The sequence below is a fragment of the Lepidochelys kempii genome, chromosome 1 (assembly GCF_965140285.1).
Source record: "Lepidochelys kempii isolate rLepKem1 chromosome 1, rLepKem1.hap1, whole genome shotgun sequence".
In the NCBI taxonomy this organism is placed as follows: domain Eukaryota; kingdom Metazoa; phylum Chordata; order Testudines; family Cheloniidae; genus Lepidochelys; species Lepidochelys kempii.
The window spans coordinates 270610639-270626812 of record NC_136380.1 but is presented as its reverse complement, the minus strand read 5'-3'; the positions used below and the strand labels follow the sequence as shown (position 1 = coordinate 270626812).

General features: G+C 45.0%; 1 long non-coding RNA gene across 1 annotated transcript in view; it reads left to right on the top strand.

The window, feature by feature from the left end:
• The window catches only part of LOC140905027 (uncharacterized), a 79701-nt gene that overhangs the window by 45645 nt on the left and 17882 nt on the right, over positions 1-16174 (top strand). The window contains exon 2 of the long non-coding RNA XR_012156714.2: positions 15888-15945. This is a non-coding gene — a long non-coding RNA (uncharacterized LOC140905027). The remainder of the gene's footprint in view (positions 1-15887; positions 15946-16174) is intronic.

The window sequence follows — 16174 nt, the reverse complement described above, 5'->3', positions numbered from 1 at the left end:
AACACTATGTTCGCTAGGATTCTGAATGTATCATGTCAAGGTACGGCTTTCTGACTTGGACTGGAAAAAGAAAACTCTTTTGCCCAGATCCTCAAACATACTTAGACATTGCATTGCTTTGCTCAGCATTGCAACACCTAGCCACTAGATGGCCTTCCACCTCATGGAATCCTCAGCCCTGAGTTAGGTGGCCAGGATCACTAGACAGTGCTTAAGGAAAGCTTGCTAACTTCTGAGAAGCCTAAGCAGGGAGCTGCTTAAGTTAGCCAGGAGTGAAATTCAGAGAAAAGGGGCTTAGGTGCCTGACTAATGCACCAGAGATAGGTGCCTCCTTCTGCTCAGGATTCTGCTGTGAACCTTCTCCTGGAATTAGGTGCCCAAGCCAGACACACCAAGCTGAAGCCAGTGATTCCCAGGGGTTATTCCTGGGACTGCCCTGAAAGACACTTTGAATTGATAGATTGATACAACTGTCACTCTTTAGATTTCAACTCATTTGGCTACAGGTGCTGTCTTTGGTGTGAGATCTAATACAAACTGACTTGGGGTAAGTGCATGGTTTCTTGGGTCTGGAAACAACCTGACTGTTTTGTGGCGGTTGTTTTTCTTTTTTTTAAGTGACCATTTATGACTAAATCCAGCTTGCCTGTGTGGCAAGATAGACTGGAGAGTCTAAAGGGATTGTCTGACCCCATGGTGGGACTGGTACAGTGATCCAGGAGTGCACATTTGTCACTGGCTTAGTGAAATCTAATTATCGAACCCACCACCGGTGTGGGGTGTCTGCCCTGTTTTGGCTGGTCTGCCCTGAGATAGCAGCTCCAGACAATGTGACAGCTGGCCTGTGACAGTGTTCCATGTCCTAGCACCTGAAACCCACCGGGATGAAACTGAGACCTTTTGCCATTTTTTCCATGGAAAACCAGAGCGCAGGAGAGAGTTCAGAATAGCCTGATGGGTAAAGCACTCGCCTGCGATGTGGGAGACCCAGGTCCGAGTCCCTGCTCTGCCTGATGTAGAGTAGGGATTTGAACTCAGGTCTCATGACCCAGCTGAGTGTCCAAGCCATCAGTCTTGTCTAAGATGGATTTTTTTCCCTCAATCTCCCTTATTGAAGCTGTTCTAATTTGTAGAAATATTGTTGGAGCAGAGACTTGAAGCTGTCTTCCGCATCCTAGGAAAGTACTCTCACCAGGGTGCTATGCAGCCAGTCTCGCATTCTGGCCCAATGACTATTTAATTTAACGGTGGGGTGACATCAGTGCTTAGGCATCTTTGATTGCCATCCAGTAGAAACATATGTGTCATGAGGAGTTGGGTGGCAGCTGAGTTGTGGTTCAAAGAATGTCAGTGGTGCCTAGAGAGGAGCCCAAATACTTCTGAGGATCTGGGCTTTAAAGTCTTAACAACACGCTAACCTAGGTTACTTTGTTTAGTGAGTCAAACAGGAGGATTATTCAGAAGACCACTTCACCCCTCAGATTAGGCTGGACATGCTGTATTCTGGGGCATTACCAAAATCAATATTGTTGATAAGATTGCTAATTTGGCTTCAGGCAAAGAAATGCAGGAGGAGAAAACAGTAGTTTGAAATGGCAGGATAAAAACAGTGAACAATTCTGAAATATTTAACTACATAGCAGAAAAATTAAAAGCCTCAGTGGCACATGGCACACAGGGTGTTCTGCAAATATTCCTTGTGGGTAGGTTTGCTTCTCTGCTGTCATCCCCATATCAGAACTAAGCACTTGAATGAGTTCTGTATGTAAGCAGAGTCTGGATAAGCTCTCCCCTGACATCTAGTGGTGAGCTGTGGAAAAAGACTTCAGAAGCTGATCTCATTTGCATGGACACACCCACCCTGCCTTGGTGCTCAACATGATGGGACTGCTTGCCCAAATGATCACTTGTGGCTGGTGTTGGATCCCCAGTCTCCTTGTTATTGGGGCCAGAGTAATAAAGCGTTGCTATCCTTGTTGTGTGAACCTAGGGCAGCAGAACTGTACGTGGCATACCCCAATGGAAGGACTCATCCTCAACTGAACAGCACTCGCTAGGCAGGGAACATGGGTTCCAAAGCCCAGTGAGTTGAGAGAGGGTGGGGACAGGTACTTGTACCTGGTGGTGTGGGCCCTGTTTAAGGGCTCTAGACACCATTTGACCTCTTCTCTCTCCATGGTGTAATGAACCTAATTTAAACTCAGCTGAGAGTCTTGCTACATACTGCAGAGCTGAAATCACTGATACTTAGGTCTAAGTATCACACCTACTTTTGGGCAGTGTCTCTATTGCAAGAGACTGTCCAGTGTGCACAAGAAGTGAGGCTCCCACACTAACAGCTGAACTCACTGAGAGCTGCGTTAAGTGTGTGTGGGGGGGCTCTGATGACATCTTGGTGAGTGGGCAGCTGGCAGACAGAGGCGTGGCAAGCAGCCAGCAGAGAACCTGATGGAGAGGGCCAGAACAGAGCCTCGCAGAGGTGTGGCAATCAGCTGTTGGGGTGATGAGTGAGTGCCTAAGCAGTGCAGCATGTAAGGTGCCTCCTTAGCCCCCCTGCCTTCCACACAGGGTGGGAAGTGAACTCTGCGGATGAACCTCTGAACTCTGGGGCTGCACTGGCCAAGGACAGCAACTGTGAGTGGGGCACAGAGAAGGGACAGGCACATTAAAGAGACTTTTGGATTGCTGGACTTAAGACCCTGAGGAGAAAAGGACACTGCCCAACTTACTGGGGGTGGGTCTTTTGCTCATGGTTTGTGTTTATGAGCCCTAGTTGCGGTATTTTCCCAAATTAAGGCTGAGTTACTTCCCTCCTTTTATTAAAAGTTTTTGCTACCCTAAGGCTTGGTCTACACTATGAGTTTATGTCAGATTTAGCAGCGTTAAATCCGAATTAACCCTGCACCCGTCCACCCAATGAAGCTGTTTTTTCAACATAAAGGACTCTTAAAACCGATTTCTGTACTCCTCCCCAATGAGGGGATTAGCGCTGAAATCGACATCGCCGTTTTGAATTAGGGTTAGTGTGGACGCAATTCGAAGGTATTGGCCTCTGGGAGCTATCTCACAGTGCACCATTGTGACTACTCAGGACAGCACTCTGAACTCGGATGCACTGGCCAGGTGTACAGGAAAAGCCCCGGGAACTTTTGAATCTCATTTGCTGTTTGGCCAGGCAAGCTCATCAGCACAGGTGACCATGCAGTCCCAGAATCGAAAAAAAGCTCCAGCATGGACCGAATGGGAGGTACTGGATCTGATCGCTGTATGGGGAGAGGAATCCGTGATATCAGAACTACGTTCCAAAAGACAAAATGCCAAAACATTTCAAAAAATCTCAGAGGCCATGAGGGACAAAGGCTACATCACGGATGCAACACAGTGCCACGTGAAACTTAAGGAGCTCAGTCAAGTGTACCAGAAAACCAAAGAATCAAACGGACACTCCAGGACAGAGCCCCAGACATGCCGCTTCTACGCTGAGCTGCATGCAATTCTAGAGGGGGCCGCCACCACTACACCACCCCTGTCCGTGGACTCCGATGATGGGGTACTCTCCGCCATGGCTGAGGATTTGGCAGATGGGGAAGATGAGGAGGAGGAGGACGAGCTTGGGGAGAGCACACCGTTCTCCCCGACAGCCAAGATCTTTTTATCACCCTGACTCAAATACCCTCCCAACCCAACAAAGCCAGAGAAGGGACCTCTGGTGAGTGTACCTTTTTAAATATAATACATGGTATAAAAGCAAGTGTTTTTTTAATGATGAAGTAGCCTGAGGACTTGGGATGCATTCGTGGCCAGTACTGCTACTGGAAAAGTCTGTTAACGTGTCTGGGGATGGAGTGGAAATCCTCCAGGGACATCTCCATGAAGCTCTCCTGGAGGTTACTCTAAAAGCCTTTGCAGAAGGTTTCTGGGGAGAGCAGCCTTATTCCGTCCTCCATGGTAGGACACTTTACCATGCCATGCTAGTAGCAAGTAATCTGGTATCATTGCATGACAAAGCCTGGCAGCGTATGGTCCTGGTCTTTGCTGGCATTCAAGCAACATCCGTTCTTTATCTCTCTGTGTTATCTTCAGGAGAGTGATATCGTTCATGGTAACCTGGTTGAAATAGGGGGATTTGATTAAGGGGACATTCAGTGGTGCCCGTTCCTACTGGGCTGCTTGCCTGTGGCTGAAAAGAAATCCTCCCCGCAATTAGCCATGCGGTGGGAGGGGGGGCCATTGGTGCTGAGCTGTTCGCATTTGGCTAGCAGGGATCTTCCCTGATACCAGCCAGGCGGTGCGGGGGAGGGGAAAAGCGATCATCCCAGAGAATTGGATGCGGGGAGGGGGTTAGTTTGGTTTCTGCTGCTGCACGTTAACAGGAAAACTGCAGCACTAAATGGCCAACTCAACAGGCTTTGCTTGGTATGGGAAAAGAGGGGGCTGATGTTATGAAGGTTGCAGAAGCCGAAAGACTATGGCTTACCATGGCCTCCTGCAAGCCGAATTCTGTTGCCCAGCCCTGCATGTGTGATCTCTAACACCAAAGACGCAGGCACTCAATATAAGATGCAAAATGAGACCTTGTACCAAAATCACATGTGCTATGTAATGTGAATAGCGTTGTTCACTGTGAAAGAGTATAGCCATTGTTCTGTAAAATGTATCTTTTTAAATACTTCATTCCTTTTTCCTCCAGCAGCTGCAAATATTTCAAGCCTCCCTCCTCCGTCCCAAAGGCTATCTCAGATATGGCAGCGAAAAAAACACATGCGCGAAGAAATGTTCTCTGAGCTCATGCAGTCATCCGGCACTGACAGAGCTGTGTGGAGGGACACAATAGCAGAGTACAGGATGATGGCCGATGAACGTGAGGAGAGGTGGCGGCAGGAAGATCAGAGGAGGCATGAGGAAATGCTGGGGCTACTGCGGGATCAAACAGACATGCTCTGGCATCTGGTGGAAGTTCATGAACAGCAGCAGGATCACAGACTGCCGCTGCAGCCCCTGCTTAACTGCCCTCCATCCTCCCCAAGTTCCATAGCCTCTTCACCCGGATGCCCAAGAACGTGGGGGGGGGAAGGGCGCCTCCGGGCACCCAGCCACTCCATCCCAGTGGACAGCCCAAGCAACAGAAGGCTGGCATTCAACAAGTTTTAAAGTGGCCTTTTCCTTCCACCCTACCCTCCTCCCACACCCCACCCGGGCTCCCTTGTGAGTTATCTCTCTATTTTTATAATCAATTAATAAAGAATACATGTTTTTAAAAGGATAGTGACTTTATTTCCTTTGCAAGCAAGCTGTGATGGAAGGCGGGAGGGCAGGTGGCTTACAGGGAATTAGAGTCAACCAAGGGGGTGGGTTTTCATCAAGGAGAATCAAACAGAAGTGTCACACAGTACCCTGGCCAGTCATGAAACTGGTTTTCAAAGCATCTCTGATGTGCACTGCTTCCTGCTGTGCTCTTCTAACTGCCCCGGTGTCTGGCTGCACGTATTCAGTGTCCAGGCAATTTGCCTCAACCTCCCACCCCGCCATAAACTTCTCCCGCTTACTCTCACAGAGATTGTGGAGCAAACCACAAGCAGCAATAACAATGGGAATATTGGTTTTGCTGAGGTCTGAGCGAGTCAGTAAACTGCACCAGCGACCCTTTAAACGTCCAAATGCACACTCTACCACCATTCTGCACTTACTCAGCCTATAGTTGAACAGCTTCTTACTACTGTCCAGGGTGCCTGTGTACGGCTTCATGAGCCAGGGCATTAAGGGGTAGGCTGGGTCCCCAAGAATAACTATAGGCATTTCAACATCTCCAACAGTTATTTTCTGGTCTGGGAAGTAAATCCCTTCCTGAAGTCATTTAAACAGACCAGAGCTCCTGAAGACACGAGAGTCATGAACCTGTCCCAGCCATCCCACGGTGATGTTGGTGAAACATCCCTTGTGATCCACCAGTGCTTGCAGCACCATTGAAAAGTACCCCTTGCGGTTTATGTATCGGCTGCCTTGGGGTCCAGTCCCAAGATAGGGATATGCGTTCCGTCTATAGCCCCACCACAGTTAGGGAATCCCATTGCAACAAAGCCACCTACTATGACCTGCACATTTCCCAGAGTCACTACCTTTGATAGCAGCAGCTCAATGATTGCGTTGGCTACTTGCATCACAGCAACCCCCACAGTCGATTTGCCCACTCCAAATTGATTATTGACTGATCGGTAGCTGTCTGGCATTGCAAGCTTCCACAGGGCTATTGCCACTCGCTTGTGAACTGTGAGGGCTGCTCTCATCTTGGTATTCTTGCGCTTCAGGGCAGAGGAAAGCAAGTCACAAAGTTCCATGAAAGTGCCCTTACGCATGCGAAAGTTTCACAGCCACTGGGATTCGTCCCAGACCTGCAACACTATGTGGTCCCACCAGTCTGTGCTTGTTTCCGGGGCCCAGAATTGGCATTCCACGGCTTGAACCTGCCCCATTAACACCATGATCTCCAAATTGCGGGGGAACGCGGTTTTAGAGAAAAGTGTGTTCATGTCCTCATCACCGCGCTGCCATCGCCTCCTCGCCTGGTTTTTCAGGTGCTGGTTCTGCATACACTGCACGATAATGCACAAGGTGTTTACAATGGTCATAACTGCTGCGGTGAGCTGAACGGGCTCCATGCTTGCTGAGCTATGGTGTCTGCTCCTGCTTGGGCAATCCAGGGAAAAGGGCGCGAAACGATTGTTTGCCGTTGCTCTGGCAGAGGGAGGGGCAACTGACAACATGGCTTACAGGGTTGGCGTACAGGGAATTAAAATCAGCAAGGGGGGTGGCTTTGCGAGAAACAGAATGGCCCCCTTAAGGATAGAACTCAAAACCTCAAAGATAGAACTCAAAACTGGGTTTAGCAGGCCGTTGATTTCTTGGAGGGAGGGAGGAGAAAAGGAATACAAAACGAATCTGGTCTATTTCTTGTTTTGATCCACTTCATCTGTCTTTATACATCTTGCTGGCAGCAGACTGTGCAGTACGACCGCTAGCCATCGTCATCTCCTGGGTGCTCGGCAGAAGACAGTGCAGTATGACTGCTAGCCATCGTCTTCTGCTGGCTGCAGATTAAAAGAGTGCACTGCCGGTAGGATTGAATCGCCATGAGATGAAACTTAAAAAGGTAATGACCTGGCTGAGTCACTCCCATGTTTGCCCAGGCGCCCCGACCTCATCGAGGTCAGTTAAAAGAGCACCCTGGACTACATTGACGATGGCTACCAGTCATACTGCACTGTCTGCTGCCAAAAGGCAATAAACTGCTGCTGTGTAGCAATGTAATACCATGTCTGCCAGCACCCAGGAGACATATGGTGACAGTTAGCTGAGCGGGCTCCATGCTTGCCGTGGTATGGCGTCTGCATGGGTAACTCAAGAAAAAAGGCACAAAAACAATTGTCTGCCGTTGCTTTCATGGAGGGAGGGAGGGAAGGGGGGCCTGACGATATGTACCCAGAACCACCCGCAACAATGTTTTAGCCCCATCAGGCACTGGGATTTCTACCCAGACTTCAAATGGGCAGCGGAGACTGTGGGAACTGTGGGATAGCTACCCACAGTGCAATGCTCTGGAAGTCGACGGTTACCTCGGTACTGTGGACACACTCCACCGACTATAATCACTTAGAGCATTTGTATGGGGACACACACAATCGACTGTATAAAAACGCTTTCTACAAAACCGACTTCTATAAATTCGACCTAATTTCGTAGTGTAGACAAGGCCTAAGACTCTGTGCTTGCAAGAGGGGAAGTATTGCCTCTTAGAGGTGCCCAGGGGATGATGTGTAATTGTCCCAGGTCACTGGGTGGCGCTTGATCAGGTTTTGTGTTGTATTATTGAAAAGGAACCCCTTAGATACTGAACCCGGCCCTTGTTGTAGCTGGCTCCAACTAGCAGAAGGGTTACATTTTCATTATTAAGATGCTGAAAGGTGGCTATTTTTACATGCACTCTGCCAGATTCTGCAGTCCAGTAAAACAATGTTGTACTGTATAAGTGATGCAAAGCAGTTTTAAAGCATCCAGAGATGGCCAATGGAGAATTCCCCCATTCGGGGAAATTCTCTGCTGGGGCACAGCTGGGAGAAGTGCTATGATACCGCCTATACCAGCTGTCCCCATTCTCAAGGTGAAGGAGGCCGTCAGAGGCATTCCATGGGTAGGGCATGCATATTTGGGAGGGAGGGGCCATGGCAGAGCAGAATTCTGATATGCCTGATCCTCCACTAGCCTCAGGGTTTGTCTATACTTACCACGCTGCAGTGGCACCATGGTGAGCAGGTGATTTGTAAAAAGTTCTCCCAGCATCAATTCCATAAGTTATCAACCAATAGGAAGTCCATGTGCAGAGTTTGTTTAAATTCTTCCATGTGAAATAGAAGAGTAATCCAGAATGGAGCTTGAGACCTCAGTCTTGTGATTTAAACTTTCCCTGATGAAATTCAAACATATCTGAGACAAACAGGATTGGGTCCCAAAGTTCTTTTATAGATCTCTGGCAGGCTACAACAGCCCCTTGACAGAAGATAACACAGCAAACTTTCCTTGGATGAAGAATAAGTAATATACATTGTTGCTTTGAAGCAAACCTCCTATTTCCTATGTATACACAGGTAATTATTTGCATGTATTAGCATAAGACAATTAACCATTCAAAGATTCACAGGTAGTTTATTTCTCTTTGAAGTTTGTAGTAAAGACAATGATATTATTACACCACACATTTTCATCTAATTCCTAATATTCCCTTTTGATCTCTGAATCAATAGAATATAGTAACAAACAGGAACAGAAGTTTAGCATCTACAACATGGATGGGCAAACTATGGCCCATGGTCCGCTTCTGGCCCATCAGATGTTTTTATCTGGCCCTCGTGTTCCCGTCAGGGAGCGGGGTCGGGGGCTTGCCCTGCTCGACCTGCTTGGTGCTCCTGCTGGGGAGCTTTTCCCACTCTGCCTGCCCGGCACTCCCCATCCCCCGACTCACAATTCCTTTGATGAGCAACATCTTCACGCAGAGCCACACTGTGCAGACACGACCTTACCACACTGTTTCCAGGATCTGAAGCCCGCCCCTATGTGGCAGCCCCTCCTACACGGCATCATGCCCAATCCCCTCCCAGTCTCCGACAGCCCCACCCTCGAGAACCTCAAAACTGCCCAGGGGCCGCACCCATCCCAGCTAGGGTGCCTCTGCCCGTGGTGCTGTCTGGTACGGCCATCTTGGTGTCACTGCTGGCACGGCCCCTAGAAGTCCCCAGTACCGCCTCTGTGGAGTGCCCCCCCCTCGACGAGTCCTTCCTCCCCCACCTTGGTAACATCTCTTATAGAGCCCTCCCATGCTACACTCCATAGAGTCCCCACTCCTCCACCAGGCATTCATGGCCCGCCGTACAATTTCCATACCCAAATGCAGCCTTGAGGCCAAAAAGCTCGCCCAGCCCTGATCTACAAGCTGATTAGATCACATTGTTAACATCTAACAAGATACAGGTAGATACAGGCAAATGCAATTAGTATTTACTTCTAGTTACCTTAGGGTGACCAGATGAAAAGGACAAAATATCAGGACACACGGGGGAAGCAAAAAAAAAAAAAAAATGGCCGGAGTTGCCGAAGCGCCAAAAAAAAACCCCGCCGGAGCAGCTAAAGCCGCAATATCAGGACATCTGGTCACCCTAAGTTACCTGGCAATAGAGGTTTGCATTTAAAAGAATTTAGTCTACTTAATGACTTTGATAACCACCTACAGTACAAGAAATGGCCCTGTTTACTATTTCAGTACTTCTCTAATACGGTTTTAAAGGTTGATCTGGGATCACTTTAATCTGCTGGTTGCTTAACCCTTTCTGGCTCAGTGTCACGGGGTACTTAAGGTACTTCATGTGGATAAATAGCTCCTTGTTACCCAGCTGATAGGATAAGATCTAAGAAAGAGCAGTTTCTGGATAGCCTTGGCTGAGAGACAAGACCTGGTAAGTGTCGATCTCCTTAAGTCTCTCCCATTAAGCTGATTGGTCTTATTTTCAGTGTAACACTCAATGCTTCCCTTATATATTTTAGTTGCTCCTGATGGAAATCAGAGGAAGTTGTTGTTTCTGGAGAGTTCTTAATCCTACCAGGTTGCTACTTCCTTAATATGAGTATGCCCTTGAAATGACATTTAGAGGACACATTTTCTTAACATTTAAGACACATAGTGTTGTTTTCATTAAGGCACAGGTAAAAATCATCCAGTTGAGTCACCGTAGATACAGACTCAGGATTTCTATATTACATTTTTGAACTGAACAGTTTCCAGAGGCTAAAATAGGCTTTTGAGTTTAAATTTAGGGTTCATATCCCCTTCCAAGGTACAAAAGCACCAGCCTTTGCGTGAGCTGCTATTAGAGAGCTCCAGTTGCAAGGAAGGACACACAGTGCAGGCAAAAGTGTGTGTGACTTTAGCAACAGCAAAGCAAGGTCCCTTTTTGTACAATAAGTACACAGCTTGGTTACCCCATGGAATATAACTAACTAGTCTCTCAAATATTTTCCCCAAGATAACTCTTTGATATCCAAACACTCATGAAATTGCATGCCTTTTAACACATCCGTTTCCTTGATAGTCTTCCGTCTTCTGGTAAAACTTGGATCTTTTAGACTTACCCATGGAAACTGGGGCAGGGTGGTGGTGGGGGGGGGGCAATTTGCTGACCAGCAGGCCAGTAAATAATATGGCCCAGTAAAGACCTGCTAGTAATCTTCCTCTCTGACATCTCCAGCACTCAGTCAAAGCAGCTATTGGATGCTTTGGGTCAGTTTCATTGTGCATCTGTTCCAAAGCTGGTGCAGCAGCAGAGAGGTGGAAGTGTGGTCCACATCCTGAAAGACAGTTAGGATGAATCAATCCCTGCAGTTTTGGAATCGTGAGGCCCGAGGGCCCAAATCCTCAAAGATAGTTCAGCTCCTAGCTTAACTGAGTTAGGCTCCTCACTTTGTAATCAGTTAAGTTAGGAGCCGAACTATCTTTGGGGAACTGGACCCTTGTGTCTCCAGATTCCAAAACTGCAGGGGTTGATTCAGTCCCCAGCACAAGCTGAGGCAGCCTACGGGGCTCCCTTAAGTTGTGCTCCTGGCTGCCATAGCTCCTGTTGGGCTAGCAGGGAATCACCGAGGGACAGGATCCATTCTCTCCTTTCTCTAGCCCACCTCCATGCTCCCCCAGCATGCCACCCGTGCTGCAGGGATGTTTCAGAGGCCCCTTATGTCACTGCTGTTGGTGTAGGCTGTAGGGAAATTATGAATGTGGTCCCATAACTGTGGCAAGCCTTTTATCTCAGGAACTAGCACATGAGCTGCTAACTGGAGGTTATCATACCTCATAAGAGCATTTTTCTATCTGGAAATGTACAGTAAGTGTGCAGTTTTTTACTAATGCAAACCACATTTTAATAAATTGTACAAGAGACGGAGGATACAAAGACACCCTGTATGGAACTGTTGGCCTTCTTATGTAAAGTAATCTCATGTTGTCCTTCCTGCATATAGGGTGACCAGATGTCCCGATTTTATAGGGACAGTCCTGATATTTGGTGCTTTTTTTTAATATGGGCTCCTATTACCCCCCACCCCCACCCCGTCCCAATTTTTAACACTTGCTATCTGGTCACCCTACCTGCATATCGTCTCATTTTGCAATGCATCCAGTTCTCCTTTTTGTCTGACTTTTCTTCCTTTCCCACTTGAGTCTGTGTTGATGTAAAAGCAATTAAAGACACCTGGAATCGCCAGTCTACACACTTATCTCCCTTGAATGTGGGCTACTAACTTTATTCCTGTTCACCTCTTCAGTGCAACAGTGCTACCACCCTCCATGCAAACATGAAAGGCTTGAAAGTCATACTCACTTACTTCACCTTTGACCTGTTAATTTATTTATTGTATAATTTACTTACGAAATGGTGTGTGTATACACTATGGAACAAACATACACTGTAATATCTGTATATTTTAAAGTTAATTTTTTTAAAAAATGTAAATATATATATTGTGGTCAAGATTTTTCTAGATGAGTGCCTAAAGTTAGGCTCCTAAATCCATATTTAGGCAACTAAACAATTGGCCTAGTTTCTTAGAATCCTCTATTGACTACAATAAAAGCTTGCTTAGATACTCAGCATTTCTGGCAATAAGACCACTTATTTAGTTGCCTAAATATGGATTTAGGAACCTAACTTTAGGCACCCATTTAAAAAAAATCTTGGTCTGTTTGAGATGTTTTGAGCATTTAAAATGGGGCTCTACCTTGTATTTCACTGACTGAAAAGCTAAATCCAGTAGGGCCATATTTTCAAAAGGATTTGAATGCCTAATGATAGATACCTACCTTCTTAGGCACCTCGTGGGACATTCAAAGGCACCTATCTTAATCTTTAGGCACAATCTTTGAAAATCTGGCCCTTAGTTACTATGGACCTAATCCTGTATCTATTGAAGTTGGTGACAAAGCCCCAGTTGGCCACAATGGGTTCAGGATCGAGCACCTTGAGCCTAACCATGCAGGGCTCAGAAGAAACTGTAAAACCCACTTACAATTGCATTTCTCTACCTTCTTAAAATGTCACAATTCTAAATTGTTATCTCTGGACATTCCAGTCTAGCAGTGTGCCAAGCCCCAATGAGAACCTTTCCCCAGGAATAATGCTCTAATTTCTAACCCTGCAAGATGCATGAGATAACATACCTTAGAACTATTAGTTTTTTATGATGTATGAAAAAGGGGGTTTTGAGGAAGGACAAATTGTGCACATCTTGTGTGGGGTTTTTTTTGTTTTTGTTTTTGTGAGGAAACTTTTCAGGGGCTTGGAAATGGAATGTTACAATAAGCCCAATGGAGATCATTGAGTGGACAGAGGATCCTAGAATTGTAGGACTAGAAGGGACATTGAGAGGTCTTCTAGTCCAGTCTCCTGCACTCAAGGCAGGACTAAGTATTATCTAGACCATCCGTGACAGATCTTTATCTAACCTGTTCTGTGGAATCTCCATCATTGGAGATTTTTAAATCTCCCTAGGTAATTAATTCCAGTGCTTAACTATCCTGACAGTTAGGAAGCTTTTCCTAATGTCCAACCTAAATTGCCCTTGCTGCAATTTAAGCCCATTGCTGCTTGTCCTATCCTCAGGGGTTAAGGAGAACAATTTTTCTCCCTACTTCTTGTAACAACCTTTTATGTATTTGAAAACTTTTAACATGTCCCCTCTCAGTCTTCAAATTTTTCAATCTTTCCTCATGAGTCATGTTTTCTAGATCTTTAATAATTTTTGTTGCTCTTCTCTGGATTTTCTCCAATTTGTCCACATCTTTTCTGAAATAGTGAAATGGTCACATATGCTTGATAAATTAATTTATCACATGGTCTTGCAACTGATCAGAAGGATATTTCCTCCATAGATGTGGTTTGTATGAGTGTGAGATACATATTAGTGTGCATATACATACATAGCATGCTGTATGCTGTAAATATCCCCTATTGACTTACAAGTCTGCAGACCAGTACCATATTTACCTTCTGAGTTGATGAAAGCTTTAATCTTGTCCACTCACTAATAATGAAATCCTACAAGCACCTCAATCACATTACAGCTTTGTGATTCACTTAGGCTAATGGATCATGTAATTTCTACTCCACAAGTCCTAGCCCACTGTGATAACTGAGCAAGAGAAAACTCTGTATTTAAAGGCATTCTAACTATATAATGGAGAAGTGTAAGGGAGTTTTATATAATCCTTTCTCAATTATATGCCTGCCTTCTGCACTCCTGCAATGCTAGTCTGGCTTTCATGGCTTCTTTTCCTTTCTAAAGTAACTAACAATTAGACTCACCTGCCATAGGCTTCAAATCGTGTTTAAGTTGCCTCTCTTGAAGATCAAATTTGACTTAGAAATGGAACAATTTCTCATAAACATTGTAACAGACTTCTCAAGTGGATGAATGATTTGGTCTAGATCTAAATTATAAAGGAATATTCTCTGAGAGAAATGTGAGTAGTACTAGAGTTCTGCATATGTAAAACAATACTCCTTGTAATTACTCACAGACTTTTGAATAGCTGCTTCAAGAATAGCTAAATCCAAGAATAGAATAAAAAAAGTCTCTGTAGAACAAAGGCCTCTAGAAAACTAGAGGTCCTCTTCCTCAGACCAACTCTGCAACAGGAAAACGTTCTTCACTGTGAAACCCGCTATGGCTTTTGTGGTAACTCATATTTTATAATAAGATTATTTTGTTTTTATTGTGGTTTTCTAATACCATTACCGCTTTTCATCTGCTGTGCTCCATTACAAACCAGTGGGTGAGGAAAATCTGTTTTGTTTTCTAGTCTATTTTTAAAAGCTCTAATTTCTGCTCTCCTGTATACCAATACCTGCATGTTCATGGCTGTCTGCACTGCAATAATATATTTTATATAGCTCAGTAATTGCAGTCTATGGTTGTGTGGGTGGTTGCTAACATTTTGCAATCAAAGCAGGCAGACAAGTGTTAATTGTTCATGGTTCTAAACTGGGGCAAGTAGACAGAAGAACATGAGCATATACCATGCTGAAGATTCACGGGGCTTAATTCAATTCTGTTACACCTTTCAGAGGATCTATTAATGGAGATTCTCTATGTCCTAGTAAGGAGGAGAGGATGGAAGATGATAAAATATGGGTAGCATCTGATGAGAAACTGTCAAATGAAAGAGTCCCATTCAATTACATCATGTAATGGCAGACAGCTAAAAAGTAACAAGGTTTTAAAGTGCTTATATACAAATGCTAGAAGTCTAATTAATAAGATGGGCGAACTAGAGTGCCTCGTATTAAATGGGGGTATTGATATAATAGGCATCACAGAAACTCAGTGGAATGAAGATAATCAATGGAACACAGTAATACCAGGGTGCAAAATATATCAGAAGGGCAGAACAGGTCGTGCTGGGAGGTGGGGAGTGGCACTATATGTGGTAGGAAAGCATAGAATCAAATGAAGTAAAAATCTTAAATGAACCAAACTGTACCATAGAATCTCTATGGATAGTAATTCCATGCTCGAAAAATAAGAATATAGCAGTAGGGATCTATTACCAACCACCAAACCGGGATGGTGACAGTGACTCTGAAATGCTCAGGGAGATTAGAGAGGCTACAAAAATAAACTCAGTAATAATGGGGGATATCAACTATCCCCATATTGACTAGGTACATGTCACCTCAGGACGGGATGCAGAGAAAGTTTCTCGACTCCTTAAATGACTGCTTCTTGGATCAGCTAGTCCTGGAACCACAAGAGAAGAGGCAATTCTTGATTTTGTCCTAAATGGAGCACAGGATTTTGTCCAAGAGGTGAATATAGCTGGACCACTTGGCAATAGTGACAATAATATAATAAAATTTAACATCCCTGAGGCAGGAAAAATGCCAAAACAGCCCAACACTGTAGCATTTAATTTCAGAACAGAGGTCTACACAAAAATAAGGAAGTTAGTTAAACAGAAATTAAAAGGTACAGGGCCAAAAGTGAAATCCCTGAAAGTTTCATGGAAACTTTTTTAAGACCCCCATAATAGAGGCTCAACTTAAATGTATACCCCAAATTAAAAAACATAGTAAGAGAACAAAAAAAGTGCCACTGTGGCTAAATAACAAAGTAGAAGAAGCAGGGAGAGACAAAAAGGTATCCTTTAAAAAGTAGAAGTTAAATCCTAGTGAGGAAAATCAAAAGGAGCATAAACTCTGGAAATGAAGTTTAAAAATATAATTAGGAAGGCCAAAAAAGAATTTTGAAGAACAGCTAATCAAAAACTCAAAGTAATATCAAACATTTTTTTATAGGTACATCAGAAGCAGGAAGCCGGCTGAGCAACCAGTGGGACCACTGGACGATCGAATGGTAAAGAAGCACTCAGGGATGATAAGGCCATTGTGGAGAAAGTACCTTGTTTTGCATTGGTCTTTACAGCTGAGGATGTAAGGGAGATTGTCAAACCTGAGCCATTCTTTTTAGGTGACAAATCTGAGGAACTGTCCCAGATTGCGGTGTCATTAGAGGAGGTTTTGAAACAAATCGATAAACTAAATAGTAATAAGCCCCCAGAACCAGACGGTATTCACCCAAGAGT